Source organism: Chenopodium album, chromosome 3 (genome assembly GCF_948465745.1).
Source record: "Chenopodium album chromosome 3, dcCheAlbu1.1, whole genome shotgun sequence".
NCBI lineage: Eukaryota > Viridiplantae > Streptophyta > Magnoliopsida > Caryophyllales > Amaranthaceae > Chenopodium > Chenopodium album.
Genome location: NC_137836.1, coordinates 61,110,603 through 61,125,357, shown reverse-complemented (window position 1 = coordinate 61,125,357; position 14,755 = coordinate 61,110,603). Strand labels below are relative to the sequence as shown.

At 36.8% G+C, this 14,755-nt stretch overlaps 1 long non-coding RNA gene across 1 annotated transcript; it reads left to right on the top strand.

Moving 5' to 3' along the window:
* Positions 1-686: 686 nt before the first annotated feature.
* Positions 687-4,537, top strand: LOC145614396 (uncharacterized). Its single transcript, XR_014107101.1, has 4 exons — positions 687-1,138; positions 2,951-3,055; positions 3,146-3,256; positions 4,012-4,537. It is a non-coding gene; the product is annotated as an uncharacterized LOC145614396 (long non-coding RNA).
* Positions 4,538-14,755: the final 10,218 nt, after the last annotated feature.

Sequence of the window (14,755 nt, the reverse complement as noted above, 5' to 3'; positions counted from 1 at the left end):
TGTTAGTATCATGCCTAGGATCTTGCTATGCTTTAACATAATTATGATTATTTTAATTATAATTATTATTGATTATTATTATGTTGCTTGATATGTATCATATTTTATATTGTTATTGCTTGATCACCTTTATTGCATGCTTAAAGGGAATTGGTATTTGCAATCGCGCTTAATAAGATAATTAATAATCTTGTTTAGGGTTAATTATGATTATAAATTCAAGTGATCGCCAATAATAGATTTGTTTGTGCATTAATGTTCAACCTACATAGATTAAACAAGTTTAGGGTTAATCCTATTGATTATATGTTAATCAGAAAGTGCACATGAATACGAGCAGAATAAAGTAGAGGCCTATTATTAGGGCAGGTTCAATCTCTTTTAGGTTGGATTTGTACCATCATCCCCGAACCCTTATTTGGTTCATGACCTTATGGAGTTGACGATCTCTTGGATCGTTAAGGGGTGTAACCTTCACCTCGTGATGGTTTACAAGTTCCTTAAAAACTTGTTGGCGACTCTTTTGCTCTATCTTCTTCCCTTTTGGACGCCACCGTACTTTAGTGTATGATCACAGTGGGGTTCAAGCTAGTGGGATTTTTAAGGCTTGAAATTATTCCCTACAGTAACGGACACTATTTTTTCCCGTTACGAATATTATATTACACGTAACAGGCCCAACTGATGAGAGGAGCCCAGTACTTGGCTTTTTAGGGTTTCACCTAATAGCCGTCACACCTCTTTCTCTCTCATCAGTCCCCCTCTCTCTCTCCTCTCCTTTCCTCTCCTCCCCGTCATTCACCGGCCTCTTTCTCCTCTCCTCCATCAATTTCTGAGTTTTCAAAACACTTGTGCTCTTTATCTCCTCCTCCATCCTCCTACCCCTTGTTCCTCCTCTCTCTTTAAGCTATTACACAGAAATTATGGGTGATGGGTATGTGAAAAAGTGTTCGAAGATTTTATTACGGGCGGTGCATAGTGCAAAGAAAAAGAAACCAGTGTTAATTTGTTGTTCCTCTTATAGTGAATTCCAAATATTGGATCTAGATAGCGGCGAATTGTCAAAAACTACTGAAGAACAATTCTTAGATAATTTGGGATATCTTTGCCTAAAACTTCAATCATTTTAGATCATGAGGTAAGAAGTCCTTCAATCGTTTTTTCCTCTTCTTGAATTGATTTCTGGGCATCTAATTGTATAAATTCTTGAATTTGTTCTTGTGATGTCTAATTTGCTTTATTTAATTTTTTTTCAACATGCAATTTGTATATTTGATTCATTTTTTATTTGTAATTTTTTTTGTTTATAGAAAGAATAATTAAGAAACCCGATATGGCATGTTGATTAATTCTAGGGTTCTTCGAGTTCTTTACCGAAATCGATCAATTCTAGGGTTCCAGGGTTCTGTTAAGTGTATGACTTGCATTTTTCAATCCTTGCACTAATCTGAATTACCAGTTTCTGATTTTTTTTTTTTTTTTTTTTAAAAAAAAAAGAACTTTAGAGGCTGCCTTTGATTTGGATTTGGGTATATGTCAAATTTGTACTACTATTTTCATCTCTAGGTATTGATGAATAAAAGGCTTATTTTATGTGAATTATGTCTTTTCCTTGTAGCAGTTAATGATCTCTTGTCAATTTAATCACTAGTAGATCGATTTTCTGTAGTTGATAGAAGCTAATGAAATGTTACTATATATGTTAGTCCCTAAAACAGATGATAGCAGATATTATGTTAAGCTATTGCAATGTCAGTCCTTCAAACACTTTGAATATATTATTAGATTATTGTTCTATCATGTCTAATATTGGTATAGATAATATATTACGTTAAACCTGTTCATTGGATGAGCTCCACAAGTTTGATATGGTGAAAATTATAATATTCTGGATTGGTTTTGATCTATGCCTTTACTGATGAGCTAATGCTAGCTGACTTCGGCCTTATCCTCCGAAATATCTTCATATTTGCTCCAATGGCCATTTTATTGTAGTGAATTATGTTCAAATCCTTGTATCGCCTCTTGCCTTGAGTCAATCTAGTACTCACTACTCTTCATTTCTCTATTATTTTCATAATTATTACCTTTTTTTTTTATGATTTTTTTCTTTTGAATTATAGCTTTGTTTCTATTTGTCAGTTAAATATGCTTTTGTTAGTATTTATTTGAGAAATTGTGAGCATTTCATTTTCTATTGCATGACTGATTTGTCACAGTTTTAGTTCAAGTAGTTTGCATGCATGCTCAATTCATTGATGTGTAATGTCTTCTAAGATTGGATGCTGACTTTTCGAGATCGAATCTCGTTTATATCATTGTTTTTTGTGACTTTCTATATGCCAAAAATGTTGTTTAGCTTCCTGAGGTTCAATGTATAAGTCTAAGGATTTGTTATGCTAGTTATTGTTAAGCTGCTTAGATTTGGTCCTAATTACATGCATTTGTACATTATTGCCTTTGCAAGATGAACCGGATGTATTTTTTGGAAAGTAGCTTTATAAAGATGTTAATTTGCTGTGCAATTTGAATTTTATGACTAGCTCCATGTTTGTGAAGGGACTATATATTTGTTAGAGTTCAGTGTGTTGTCTAATTTCTGAAGAGTTCACTTTATAAATATGATTTTCTCCTATGTACTTGATTTGGATTGCAATTGCATTTTAGTTTGTAAATCTACATTTTAGCTCAAGTGCTCATGCTGGCTACTTGACACTCATATATAAAAATGTGTATGGACTATGGACACTTCAATTTCAGTCAATAAACACTGTTTTAATGATGTATAACAGAAAAATGTAGATCTCCATATCATAACTTTGGGCACTAGTATTGGTGTGCTCTGTTTTAATTGATCAGAAAATGCACAATGAGGTGTGCTCTGTTCCAAAAACTACTTTTGTACTCTTCATTGTCATATGTGTTTCAAGCTAACTCTGAAAATGTGCAGGCTAAATCTTGTGCTTCTGCAAGCATTGCTCGTTTAAAATCATTGGAAAGAAGGGTTGCTGATGTGCTGGCATCCAAATTGTATTCTTTCTATGAGCTTGGTCAGGTTTGTATGCGGTCAATGAGAATTATATATATTCATAATGTGATTTATATGTTCAGAACTTGAATTACATGTGATTTATCTATGCTGCAGGAAACACTTTTGAACCTTCTCCTTCGCAATTACCTCCATTACAACTTGTATGATCAGGCTAAAAAGCTGAGGTCCAAGGCACCTAGTTTTGGAGCTCATTCCAATCAGCAGGTATTCTCTACTCTATTACCTGTAACGCTAGTAATGTCTTTCTATAATTTCTTATGCACTAGTGTAGCAAAGAAGTATTTACACTAAGAAATTTGTGATCCTTTGTCGTTTCACATTTTGTACCTTCTCTTCTAATAATATGAGAAGTTGATTTGATAATTTTAGTAAAAGTGATGTTGCTGTTGCAAAAGTTAAAAAATTTAATCCTATATTAATGTTGTCATATTCTATATAATAACTCTTTGTGAACCTTTATTTCTGTTTCAGACTTCCAGAAATTGAAGGCCTAATTGATTATTTAGTATAAGGAGGGTAGTTTCATGAAGTTGCTTTGTACTCTCTTTGTAAAAAAGTTGCATGTAGTTTTGTTACTTTCTAGCATTACTTTTGTTTCGAAAGTTCTTTACATTATTGAGAGTATCATGCGCCTGGCCTCTTTTGTTTAACACAAGTCAAGTTTTTCTTTGAGCACCGCATCTTTATTGGGGTTGTACTGTTATATGTTTTACCCATTTTTATTTGGCTCTCTGGTTTTGCTTGTATGAATGGAATATTACAATGTTATACCTTATTATGTGGTATAATTACTTATCCTGGGTCATTTTGTGGTTCAATTATGGGGGTATTTCTGGTCAAGTATGCACCATTATCTTCTGCTGTTGTCTCTTTTTTCACCGACTACTGCATTTTTCTCTTACGTGATTATTGTCTTATGATGATTCCGGTCTAATTCATCAAATTTTTTTTTTTTGCAGCATTGTCGACATCTCTTCTATGTTGGAAAGATCTAGACAATTCAGTTGGAATATACTGATGCAAAAGAGAGCCTTCTTCAGGTCGCTAGGAAAGCACCTATTGCAGCCCGTAGTTTAGGATTCAGTGCAACAAATGGGCTGTGATAGTGCGATTACTACTAGAGGAAATACCTAAGAGAACAATGTTTATGCAGAATAAGTTTTTCTTTGAGCACCGCACTTTTACTGCCTTTAGAGGAAACAAGTGTAATTTTTTTTTGAAACCAAGAAAATAAGTGTACTTGAGATTTGGTTTAATTTAGCTGTTCTTTTAAAGTTTTAGTTAGTAGTTTATTAATATTAATTGTATATATTTTTTTTGAAAGAAATATTAATTGTATACTATATTTGTATAAAAATATATACATCTCATTAAATGATAAAATGGTGTGCAAAATCCAGCATTTTGCTGGACTTTTTTTTATAATTTGATTATACAGTATTCGTAACGGGCAAACCATGTCCCGTTACGGATAACGGGGTTATTTGTAACGGGCACCTGAAAATTCCGTTACGAATAACTCAGATGCCCGTTACGAATAACGGGTTATTTGTAACGGGGTTTTCAGGTGCCCGTTACAAATAACAAAGGCCATCCGTAACGGCCGCATACGTAACAGACGCTGCCCTTTACGGATGGGTAGTTTTTGCCCGTTACGGATGGTCTTTTTTCCACTAGTGAAATATACTCCAAATTGCTTCGTGAGAAGGAATAAACTCTTCTCTAAGATGGGGCGCCATGAATAAAAGAAGGTCTTCGAGTCTTGTAGTCTTACCATCAAGTGGGTCATCCCTTGGTGGAAAAAAGAAAAGATGGTTGGTGTCAACAAGCAACCTTTCTGCCGTCTTCCAAGCTTGTCCCGTATGACTTTTTATTATCCCTGCTGGGTAAAAATACAATACGGCTTACTTCAGACTATTCGTTCTGGTGATCTTCGTCGTCCCTACGAGTTCCCTGTCTCCCAGGAAGTAGACAAATTTGATGCTTATTGGAGCGCTAGACCTTTATGGGAGGTAATTACCCAAAAGGTTCCCCCTTCTTTGCCCAATGATGTAAAAAAATGGCTTATGAAGAAACCCTCAAAGGACGTGGAGAAAAATCAGAGTAAAACTGATGTGAAGAGCCGTCTAGGTGACAAGGTGGTTCCTGTTAAGGAATGCTTGGGTGAAAGGATCAAGTTCAAAACACCTACAACGTCTAAGAAGAAGAGTACTGCAAAAAGATAAAGGGAAAAGGAAAGCTGACACCACAGAAAAGAAAGCTTGGGTAGAAAAGAAGCATGGGGTCCTAGCTGAGAGGGAAACTATTTACTCCAAGATTGAATGTAGGTCCTCTAAAGGATGCCTACTAGCTAAAGTTATGGATGAGGAAGAAGAAGCAGACAGGAATTGGAAAAGGGCTAAGAAAGAAAAAGAAGATTAAGAGCATTGCTTAATTTCCAATTATTAGACTTAGTTTTTAAATTTAAAGTTAATTTATTTAAGCTTTTATTTAAATTCCATCAATAATGTAATTTATTTTTTTTAATGAAATTCCAGCTTTTTAATTAAATTATTTACTGTAAATTTATTTTATTAAAGCAATGAAAACCGAAGAATTAATTTTCCAGAAATTTTTTCGAGTACGGAAGTCGAAATTTTTTCGAAAAACACCGAAATGTTCCCAGACTTTTAACTGTAAACTGGCGCCATAATTATGCGACTGGCGCCGCCTGCGGCAGTCTGGCGACAGGTGCCGTCGTCTGGCGCTAACGTTCATCGACTGGCGCCAAAATCTTTTCTGTGACGCCGATGTTTCGTCGATCTTCTATTGAAATTTTTATTAAATCTGGGATGTGAGATTTGAAAAAAATAAAGTGGTCGCACCCGTAAAGGGTTGCCTACGTATCCTTTCTTAAGGAATCAGGCCAAACGTAGCTCTCTTGAGTATCCTACTCAAGTAATTATGGGTAGTATTTCTTAAGTTGGTCAAGATTTGTCATGTTCGAGAACTCGTTGCCATCCATGTCAGTTAATTTTGCTGCACCTCCTGACAGGATTGTTTTGACAATGTAGGGTCCAGACCAATTAGGTCTAAATTTTCCCCTTGGATCTAAAACATTTTTTCTTAATGCTTTTAACACCAAGTCTCCTACTTTGATGTTTCTTGTCTTGACCTTCTTATTAAAATGCCTAGCCATATGAGTTTGGTAACACTGAGTGTGATGTAGAGCTTCTAGTCGTTTTTCATCGAGTAGAATTAGCTCTTCATATCTTGCTCTAGTCCATTCAACTTCATCGAGTTTGCTCTCTAATGCGATGCGTAGAGATGGAATCTCTAGTTCGACAGGTTGTACGGTATCCATTCCATAAACCAAGGAAAATGGCGTATTTCCTGTTGATTTGCGAATTGACGTGCGATAACCCCACAATACGAAGTGAAGTTTGTCAGGCCAATCCTTATAATTTTCCGTCATTTTCTCGATGATAGTCTTTAGATTTTTATTAGCTCCCTCAACTACTCCATTTGCTTGAGGCCTATAAGGGGAGGAATGATGATGTTGGATGCCATATTTTTGTAGCAATTCTTCACATTCGGCTTGAAAGTGAGTTCCATTGTCACTTATCATTTCATGTGGGACTCCGTATCAACAAATAATATTTCTCTCGATAAAGAGTGCTACATGTTTTGCAGTGAGTTTAGCGTATGATTGCGCTTCAACCCATTTTGTGAAGTAATCAATTGCCACTAGGATATATTCGTGGCCTCCTGTTCCTGGGGGAGTGATTTTGCCGATGATGTCAATTCCCCATGTAGAGAACGGCCATGGCGACGTGTAGGTGTAAAGAAAGGATGGGGGAACATGTTGTAAATTGGCGTAGATTTTGCACTTAGGGCATCTTTTAACATATTGATGGCAATCCCTATAAATTGTAGTCCAATAATATCCTTCTCGCATTGTCTTTTAGACTAACATTTTACCATTTATGTGAGTTCCACAGATTCCTTCGTGGACTATCCTCATTGCTCTTTGGGCATCCATTTTTCCTACACATAAGAGAGCTTGACCCTTAGGTACCCTTTTATGTAGCTCGTTGTCTATGAGTACATATTGGGAAGCCAAGAGTCTTAATGCTCGTTTTGCTCTTTTGTCAGCATGGGGAGGGTATTCTCCTTTGGTGACATAATTGAGTATATCCGTATACCATGGTTCTTCTTCTTCTTCGTCTTGGGTTACTTCATCATCTTCTATAGCTTGAATATATGCTGGTTTGTGCCTTTTTTCTATAGTTAGAGGCATTTGCTCGATTTCCTTGGGAATCCTAACCATCGAGGCTAGTCTTGCCAATGCATCAGCAAATTGATTTTCTTCCCTAGGTAGATATGTGTATTCTACCTTTTCTAACTGATTAGTAAGAGTTTCTAGATAGGTTTGGTAAGGGGCTAGACTTTCGCTCCTTACTTTCCACCTTTTGGAGATTCGATTGATGATCAATGAAGAGTCTCCGAATTTCCGTAACTTTTTTACTCCCAATGCCAAAGCTGTTTCAAGGCCTACCACGCATGCTTCGTATTCAGCAGCGTTGTTGGTAACGTCAAAATCAAGCTTTATGGAGATTGGAACATGCTTTTCTTTAGGTGATACTAGTAATACTCCAACGCCACATCCCTTTTGGTTTGAGGCTCCGTCGAAGTATAAGGTCCAAGTATCATCTTCAGTGACCATTAAGTCTTCATCTGGAAATTCATTGTCTTGTATTGGCGTCGAGTCTTCTATTGGAAAGTCCGCTAGAAAGTCTGACACTACATATCCTTTGATAGCTTTTTGCATCATAAACCTTACATCAAACTGGACTAAATTGACTATCCATCTCGATATGCGTCCATTGAGTGTAGATTTCTCGAATAGATATTTGAGTGGATCTAATCGGGAGACTACAAAGACTGTATGCATTAGCATGTAGTGTCTTAACTTGGTTGTGGCCCACACCAAGGCGAGGTACAATTTCTCATGTGGTGTATTACGTGCTTCATATTCGAGCATTTTCTTGCTTAGATAGTAGATTGCGTTTTCTTTTCCTTCTACTTCTTGTGCTAGCATAGCTCCCATTGTCTCTTTGGTAACTGTTAAGTACAACCTAAGAGGTATTCCTAGAAGTGCTGGTGCTAATACGGGAGGATTTGCGAGATAGGCTTTGATCTTTTCAAAGGCTTTTTGACACTCGTCATCCCATATTACTGGTACATTCTTCTTAAGCTTTTTAAAGATTGGTTCACATATCATTGTCAATTTTGATATGAACCTACTTATGTATTGCAATCGGCCAATAAATCCTCGAATCTGCTTCTCAATTTTGGGCGGTGGCATTGACATGATTGCTTTGATTTTGGTTGGGTCTATCTTTATTCCTCTAGAGCTTATGACATAACCCAAAAGCTTGCCAGAGGTGACCCCAAAAGCACACTTAGATGGGTTCAACCTCATATTGTATTTTCTTAGCCTTTCGAAAAATTTTCTTAAGGCTACTTGATGGCCTGGGCGGTCTTTTGATTTTACAATCATGTCGTCGACATACACTTTGACTTCTTTATGCATCATGTCATGGAGTAAGGCAGTCGCTGCACGTTGGTAAGTGGCCCCCGCATTTTTCAACCCGAATGGCATTACCGTGTAGCAGTAAGTGCCCCATGGTGTTATGAAAGTTGTTTTCTCCATGTCTTCTTCCGCCATGAGAATCTGATTATATCCTGCGTATCTATTCATGAATGAGAGAAGTGCGTGATTTGCTGTGTTATCCACCAGAATATCAATGTGTGGTAAAGGGTAGTCGTCCTTTGGACTTGCCTTATTTAGATCTCGATAGTTGACACACATTCTTACCCTTCCATCTTTTTTCGGAACTGGGACGATGTTGGAGACCCCTTCGGGGTATTTAGATACCTTGATGAAACCTGCAGTTATTTGTTTTTGAACTTCTTCTTTTATTTTAAGAGCTACGTCGGGTTTCATTCGACGTAACTTTTGTTTTACAGGTTTCATTCCCGGAATTAGTGGTATAGTGTGTTGAGCTATTTCTCTATTAATGCCTGGCATATCTTCGTATGACCAAGCAAATACATCGATGAATTCTTTAAGTATTAAATCGGTTCTTTCTTGTTCATTAAGTGTTAGTCCGATTTTAACTTCTCTTTTATTGGTTGAATCATTTGAGATATCAACCGTTTCAGTTTCTTCAATTATCAGTGTTTTCTTTTCAAGTGTTTCCATTGCTTTAATAAGTTCTTTGTCTTTTTCATTGTTAGTTAAGCAATGCTCGTCATCTTGGGTTAAAGAAGAACACAAGGAGTAAGGAGAAGAAATTATATTATTATACTCTGAGATCATTACATCAAAGAATGACATGTCCTCAGGGACTTGATCACTAACTATTCTAGGAGAAGAGATAGAAGGGGAAGGTACTACAACTAAAGACTTAGATGACTTTATAGGGAGAGACTCAGACTCTGACGACTCTTCGAACATCGGTCCTTACCCTGTCGTGATGGAGATCTTTCTTCCACTTGGAGTAGTCACCTTGACGGTCTTGCGCCACCCTTGTAGTGATCCTTCCGCTGGAGTGATTAGCTTCAAGGGATCGAAACTTTCGCTTTGTAGGACTGTTTGAATGAGCGAGGAGTTATCCTCTTTGTACGTTGGCTCATCCTTTTCTCGCCCAAATAATAATCCCATGACGTTTAAGTCAAAGCATGGGGGTGCTTTCTCCTTATGGAAAGGAGTTGGGATTTCATCTGTGAAATAGCAATCCAAGAAAATTTCAAATCCCGGTTGCCTTATGCCGTTTATGACAAATGGCTCGGGAAATTTGTGGCATGGATAGTCCTCTCCTTCTTTTATGAATTGACCATTAAGTGTAAGAGGGTACTGATCCATTGGGATTGCTTTCTTTTGAATGCGAGCGTCCCTACGTGCCTTCAACTTTTCTTGGGCTCGCTTAAGATCTTTCCGAGTCGGTTCGAAACCAAGTCCGAAAGTATCTAATTTAGGGAGGCTAGGTGATTCCAGCGGTTTTTCTATTCCCTTTTTCTTTCCTAGGGTCATCCTAGGAAAATGTCCTTGTTTCTTCAGAATAGCATTCACGATCATTTTAGAATGGGGGTCGTGGCAAAGAGGGGTCCTTTCATCCTCCTGGATTAAGGAGACCTCTTTGTTAAATCCCCATAAATCTTCATCATCCTCATCGTGCTCCACGTTAATTATTGGATTGTCTATAGACTTGATTCTCATAGGTGAAGCATCGATGGTGATAGGAATTCCCCTAACTATGGCTTTTACTTGTTGGTGGAGAGATGAGGGGACGACCTTTAGGTCATGAAGCCAAGGGCGTCCAAACAATAAATTGAATGAAGCATTGATATCCACTACTTGGAAAGTAGTAGCATGTTCTATCGCACCCGCCGTTACATTCATGGTAATTTTACCAAGAGCTTGATGACGAGTGTTGTCGTAGGCTCTTATTCCTTGCGTTGACGGGGTTAAGTCTTCATCCCTTATGCCTAGCATCCTCGCAGTTCTAAGTGGACAGACGTTAATGGCTGATCCATTGTCTACAAGAGTCATAGGGATGTTCATTCTCTTGCAAACTACTGTGAGGTTTAATGCCTTATAGTGTTTGTCACCTTCTGGGGGTAAATCCTTGTCAGAAAAGGTGATCAAATTGATGGGACTAGGTAGATCACTCGTGAGGAAGTTAGCCAACCCCTCAGGAGTGTTGTCAGAATCTATCCCTATTTTGTCCAAGGCATTCATTACAGCCAACCTATGTTCTCGAGATGTTTCCAGAAGCTTCCATACATTCATTTCAACTTTTGTTTTCTTGAATTGTTTGACGTTGTCATTATCTTAAATGATAGGTATAGGAACTTGCTGAGTGGTTGGCATGGGCTGTGCTGAAATGGGAGGTTGCAATCTCCCGGATCTTGTGACGACGTCTATTGATGAATCTTCTTCAACCCAAAAGTCATCCATGACATATGACACTGAAGGTGGAGGTCCTACCATGTCTTTTAAGTAGACGTCTTCTTCGTCGCTGTCCCAAACTCCATTAATACTTGCATCCTCTTCTCGTGGAACTTGGACTAGCTTCTTTTCATCAATCATTTTCTGAATTAAATCCTTGAATTTAAAACAGTTTTTGATAGTGTGACCTCCTGATTGATGATACTGACAATAATATCTATCTGTCCTTTTCAATGATTCAAATGGTCTTGGTTCGAGAGGTTTGATCTCGCCACTCTCGGAGAGCGTTTCGAACATTTGTATATATGGGATCCCAATTGGAGTGTAGAGTCTACTACTCTTCTTGGGTTTTTCGGTGACTTGTAAAGGAAAATGTTTCGCCTCATAAGTCGTTCCCATGGGTGTGAACTTTTCCTTGGGTTTACTTTTCAGGAGTGGAACCTCGCCATATTTCTCCTGAAGTTCTTTTATAGCCTTGAGAGTTTCACGTAGCAAGTGTGATCCTTTGATCATAGACAGTGTAAGAGATTGTATGTCTTCTTTACTTGTTAATTCCGGAAGATTATCCACGGCGTCAAAAAAGATCTCCTCCTCTTCTTTGATGGCATGGATTTCTTTAACAGGTTTGATGAGAGACGAGGGGTCAACCTCGTTTTCCTCATCAGAGATAGCCAAGGAATGAGCGAGAGGCGCATTATCAATACTTGGCTTCTTACTGGCAGGGGGCAATGGCAGCTTGTTGTTGTCGATTAAGTCTTGGATAGCTTCTTTAAGCTTCCAACAATTCTCGGTGAGATGGACCCTACCTTGGTGATACTTGCAATGTGCATTGGGGTTCCAGTTAGCTGACCTCTTTTTGACTGGCGGGTCCCCAAATGGTCTAATAGGAGTTATAAGACCTTTTACATTTAATCGATCAAATGCGGTGTCATAACTCATGCCAATAGGAGTAAGGTTGCTCCTAAATGGTTTCTTTTGTCCTTGATTAATTATTCATAGCAAGGACTTCACCTAGGTTAAAAGTGCTAACATTGTTTGAGTGGGTGGTTTTGGAAGAAGAAGGATTGTCGTTCTTCTTGCCTTTCCAGACACTGTTGGATTTATTGTTGGCAGCTTTCAACTTAGCCAGGTCGTCTTCAATATTGATTCCAATGTCGTAGACGGCCTTGAAGGTATGGAGATTATTCTGATATTTTAGATGCTTGGAGTATTTTTCTTGAAGGTTTTTTATGAATAACCTTACGGACTCTTTCTCACTGGGCACCTCAATCATCTTAGCTGAGGTTTCTCTCCATTTGTTAAAGAAGGAGGTGAAGCCTTCATTCTCCTTTTGCTTAAGGATTTCAAGTTCCCTATGGTCAGTCTCAACTTGAATGTTGCATTTGTATCTATCAACGAAAGCGTTTGCTATGGACTCCCAGGTGGAGGTTTTTTCTTTCTCGAGAGAAAAGAACCATTGCTGGCAAACGGTCTCGAGAGACAGTGAAAACAGAGAGGGGAACACCTTCTTGTCGATACCCTTAATACTCATTATTGTTTCGAAGGCTCTTAAATGAAAATAAGGGTTATCGGTTGCTTTGAATTTTGGGATGTCGTTGGCATTGAACTTATGCGGAAGAAGATCTTCGAACGGTAAAGATCCATAACTGAGCAATAAAATAAAAGTGAACCATGACTGGTAGTTCGGGGATGAAAGTACAAGTCCAACCTAAAAGAGATTGAACCTGCCCTAATAATAGGCCTCTACTTTATTCTGATCATATTCATATACGCTTTCTGACTAACATGCAATCAATAGGTTTAACCCTAAACCTGTTTATCTATGTTGGTTGAATATTAAAGCACAAATAAACTATTATTGGCGATCACTTGAGTTATAATCAAATTAATCCTAAGCAAGATTATTAATTATCTTATTAAGCGTGATTACAAGTACAAATTCCCTTTAAACATGCATAAAAGGCGTGATCAAGCAATAACAATAAAATCAAGCAACATAATAATAATAAAAATAATAAATATCATAACAATAATCATCATAATAATAATTTTAATACTCATAATCATAATAATCATGTTAAAGCATAATAATAGCAAGACCCTAGGCATGATACTAACAAGATTAATAACAAACCCTAGCATGTCACTAAACATTAAAAATCAAAGCTATAACCCTAACATGATACTATTAATCATAAATATTAGGAAGAACATAAAAGACATCATACTTTTAATCATACTTGATATTAAAGTTACCCTAGACATGATACTAGGAATTTATTGTTGTCACCCTAAACATCAAATTAAGGAAAACATCCTAACATGATACTAGGAATCAAAATAGGAACCTAAACATGATTTCTATAACATAATATCAATTAAACCATTAAAGCACTTACTTGGATGTCTCGTACCTCTTTCTTATAACAAAATACTCACGTTAGTAACTTCAAGGAAAATAAAACAAACAATTAAATTAAATAATTGAAAGAGAGATTTCGGACCAAACCCTCAGAAATATCAAACCTTTCACGTCTAGGGCGAAGGCAACTTCGAACAATGCTAGGTGTGTCTAGTGCTAATGTATGAGGAATTGTGTTTGTAAAAGGCTAGGCTAGAAAGAGAGAGAGAATCAAGAATTTCTTGATGAGAGTTGGTGAGAATTGGTGATTGAAAAAGGCAATATATGACCTCTATTTATAGAGAAAAAAGAGGGTCGAAGAATAAGAAAAGAATTCGAATTCGAATCGAAATAGAACTTGATGGACAACAGTTTTTGCGGATTTTGTTTTTATCATATCTTTTGATATAGAAGTCCAAATAAGGAATATGATATGTCTTTGAAAAGATCTTGAAGTTTAATTTCCAACCCAATTAGAATTAGATTAAAATCTTTTTTAGATAAAAAGATATAGCCGAAATAGTAGGACGGTGTAAATTTTGGATAGAGTTTCATGTCCCATTCATATCTTTTTCGTTATAACTCGGATTTTATATTATAATATATCATTGGAAATATAATTTCAAGATCTATCCAACCATATAAAATTTGGATAAAGATTATGAGGCACGAAAATAAATCTGACTGTCTTTGAACATCTTTAAATTCGAATAGAATTAGGATTTAAGAAAAAGGAAAGTTTTTATTTAACTCAAATTCTTTGATTCTTATCTTAAAAAGGATAACTAAGATCTTTTAAAAACTTATAGAAGCTTCTAATAAATCCTAATTAGTTTAGGAATAGGATTAAATCTTGGACCCTCCACATGATCATTGGGTCGTAGGTAAAATCCGGTTAGGGCCCAGTTTAGTATTTTAGCCATAACTTCCTCATTATTCATCGGAATCGGGCTTATAATATATCGTTGGAAAGGTATTTTTAAGCCCCATCCAACTACACCATTATTTGACCCATATCATGGACCAAACTAAACTGGAATTCACGTTTTTTCATAAATAAGGTAAGAAAAGAAGTATTTTCAAAAACAGAAAGAAGAGATATTTTAATAATAACATCCTCATCACTAGACTTTTCACACTTTCGCTTTGTTCGATAATCAAATGAAATGAAAGGTATTCATCACTGGGTTTGGTTTTGGGGAGACACATTTGGGTGTCTACAGTTATACTTAACTGTGGGATGCAATTCGAGAAGATCGGTGTGTGGAACTATTAAGCTACCAATTACCACAGGCCCAATTCAAAA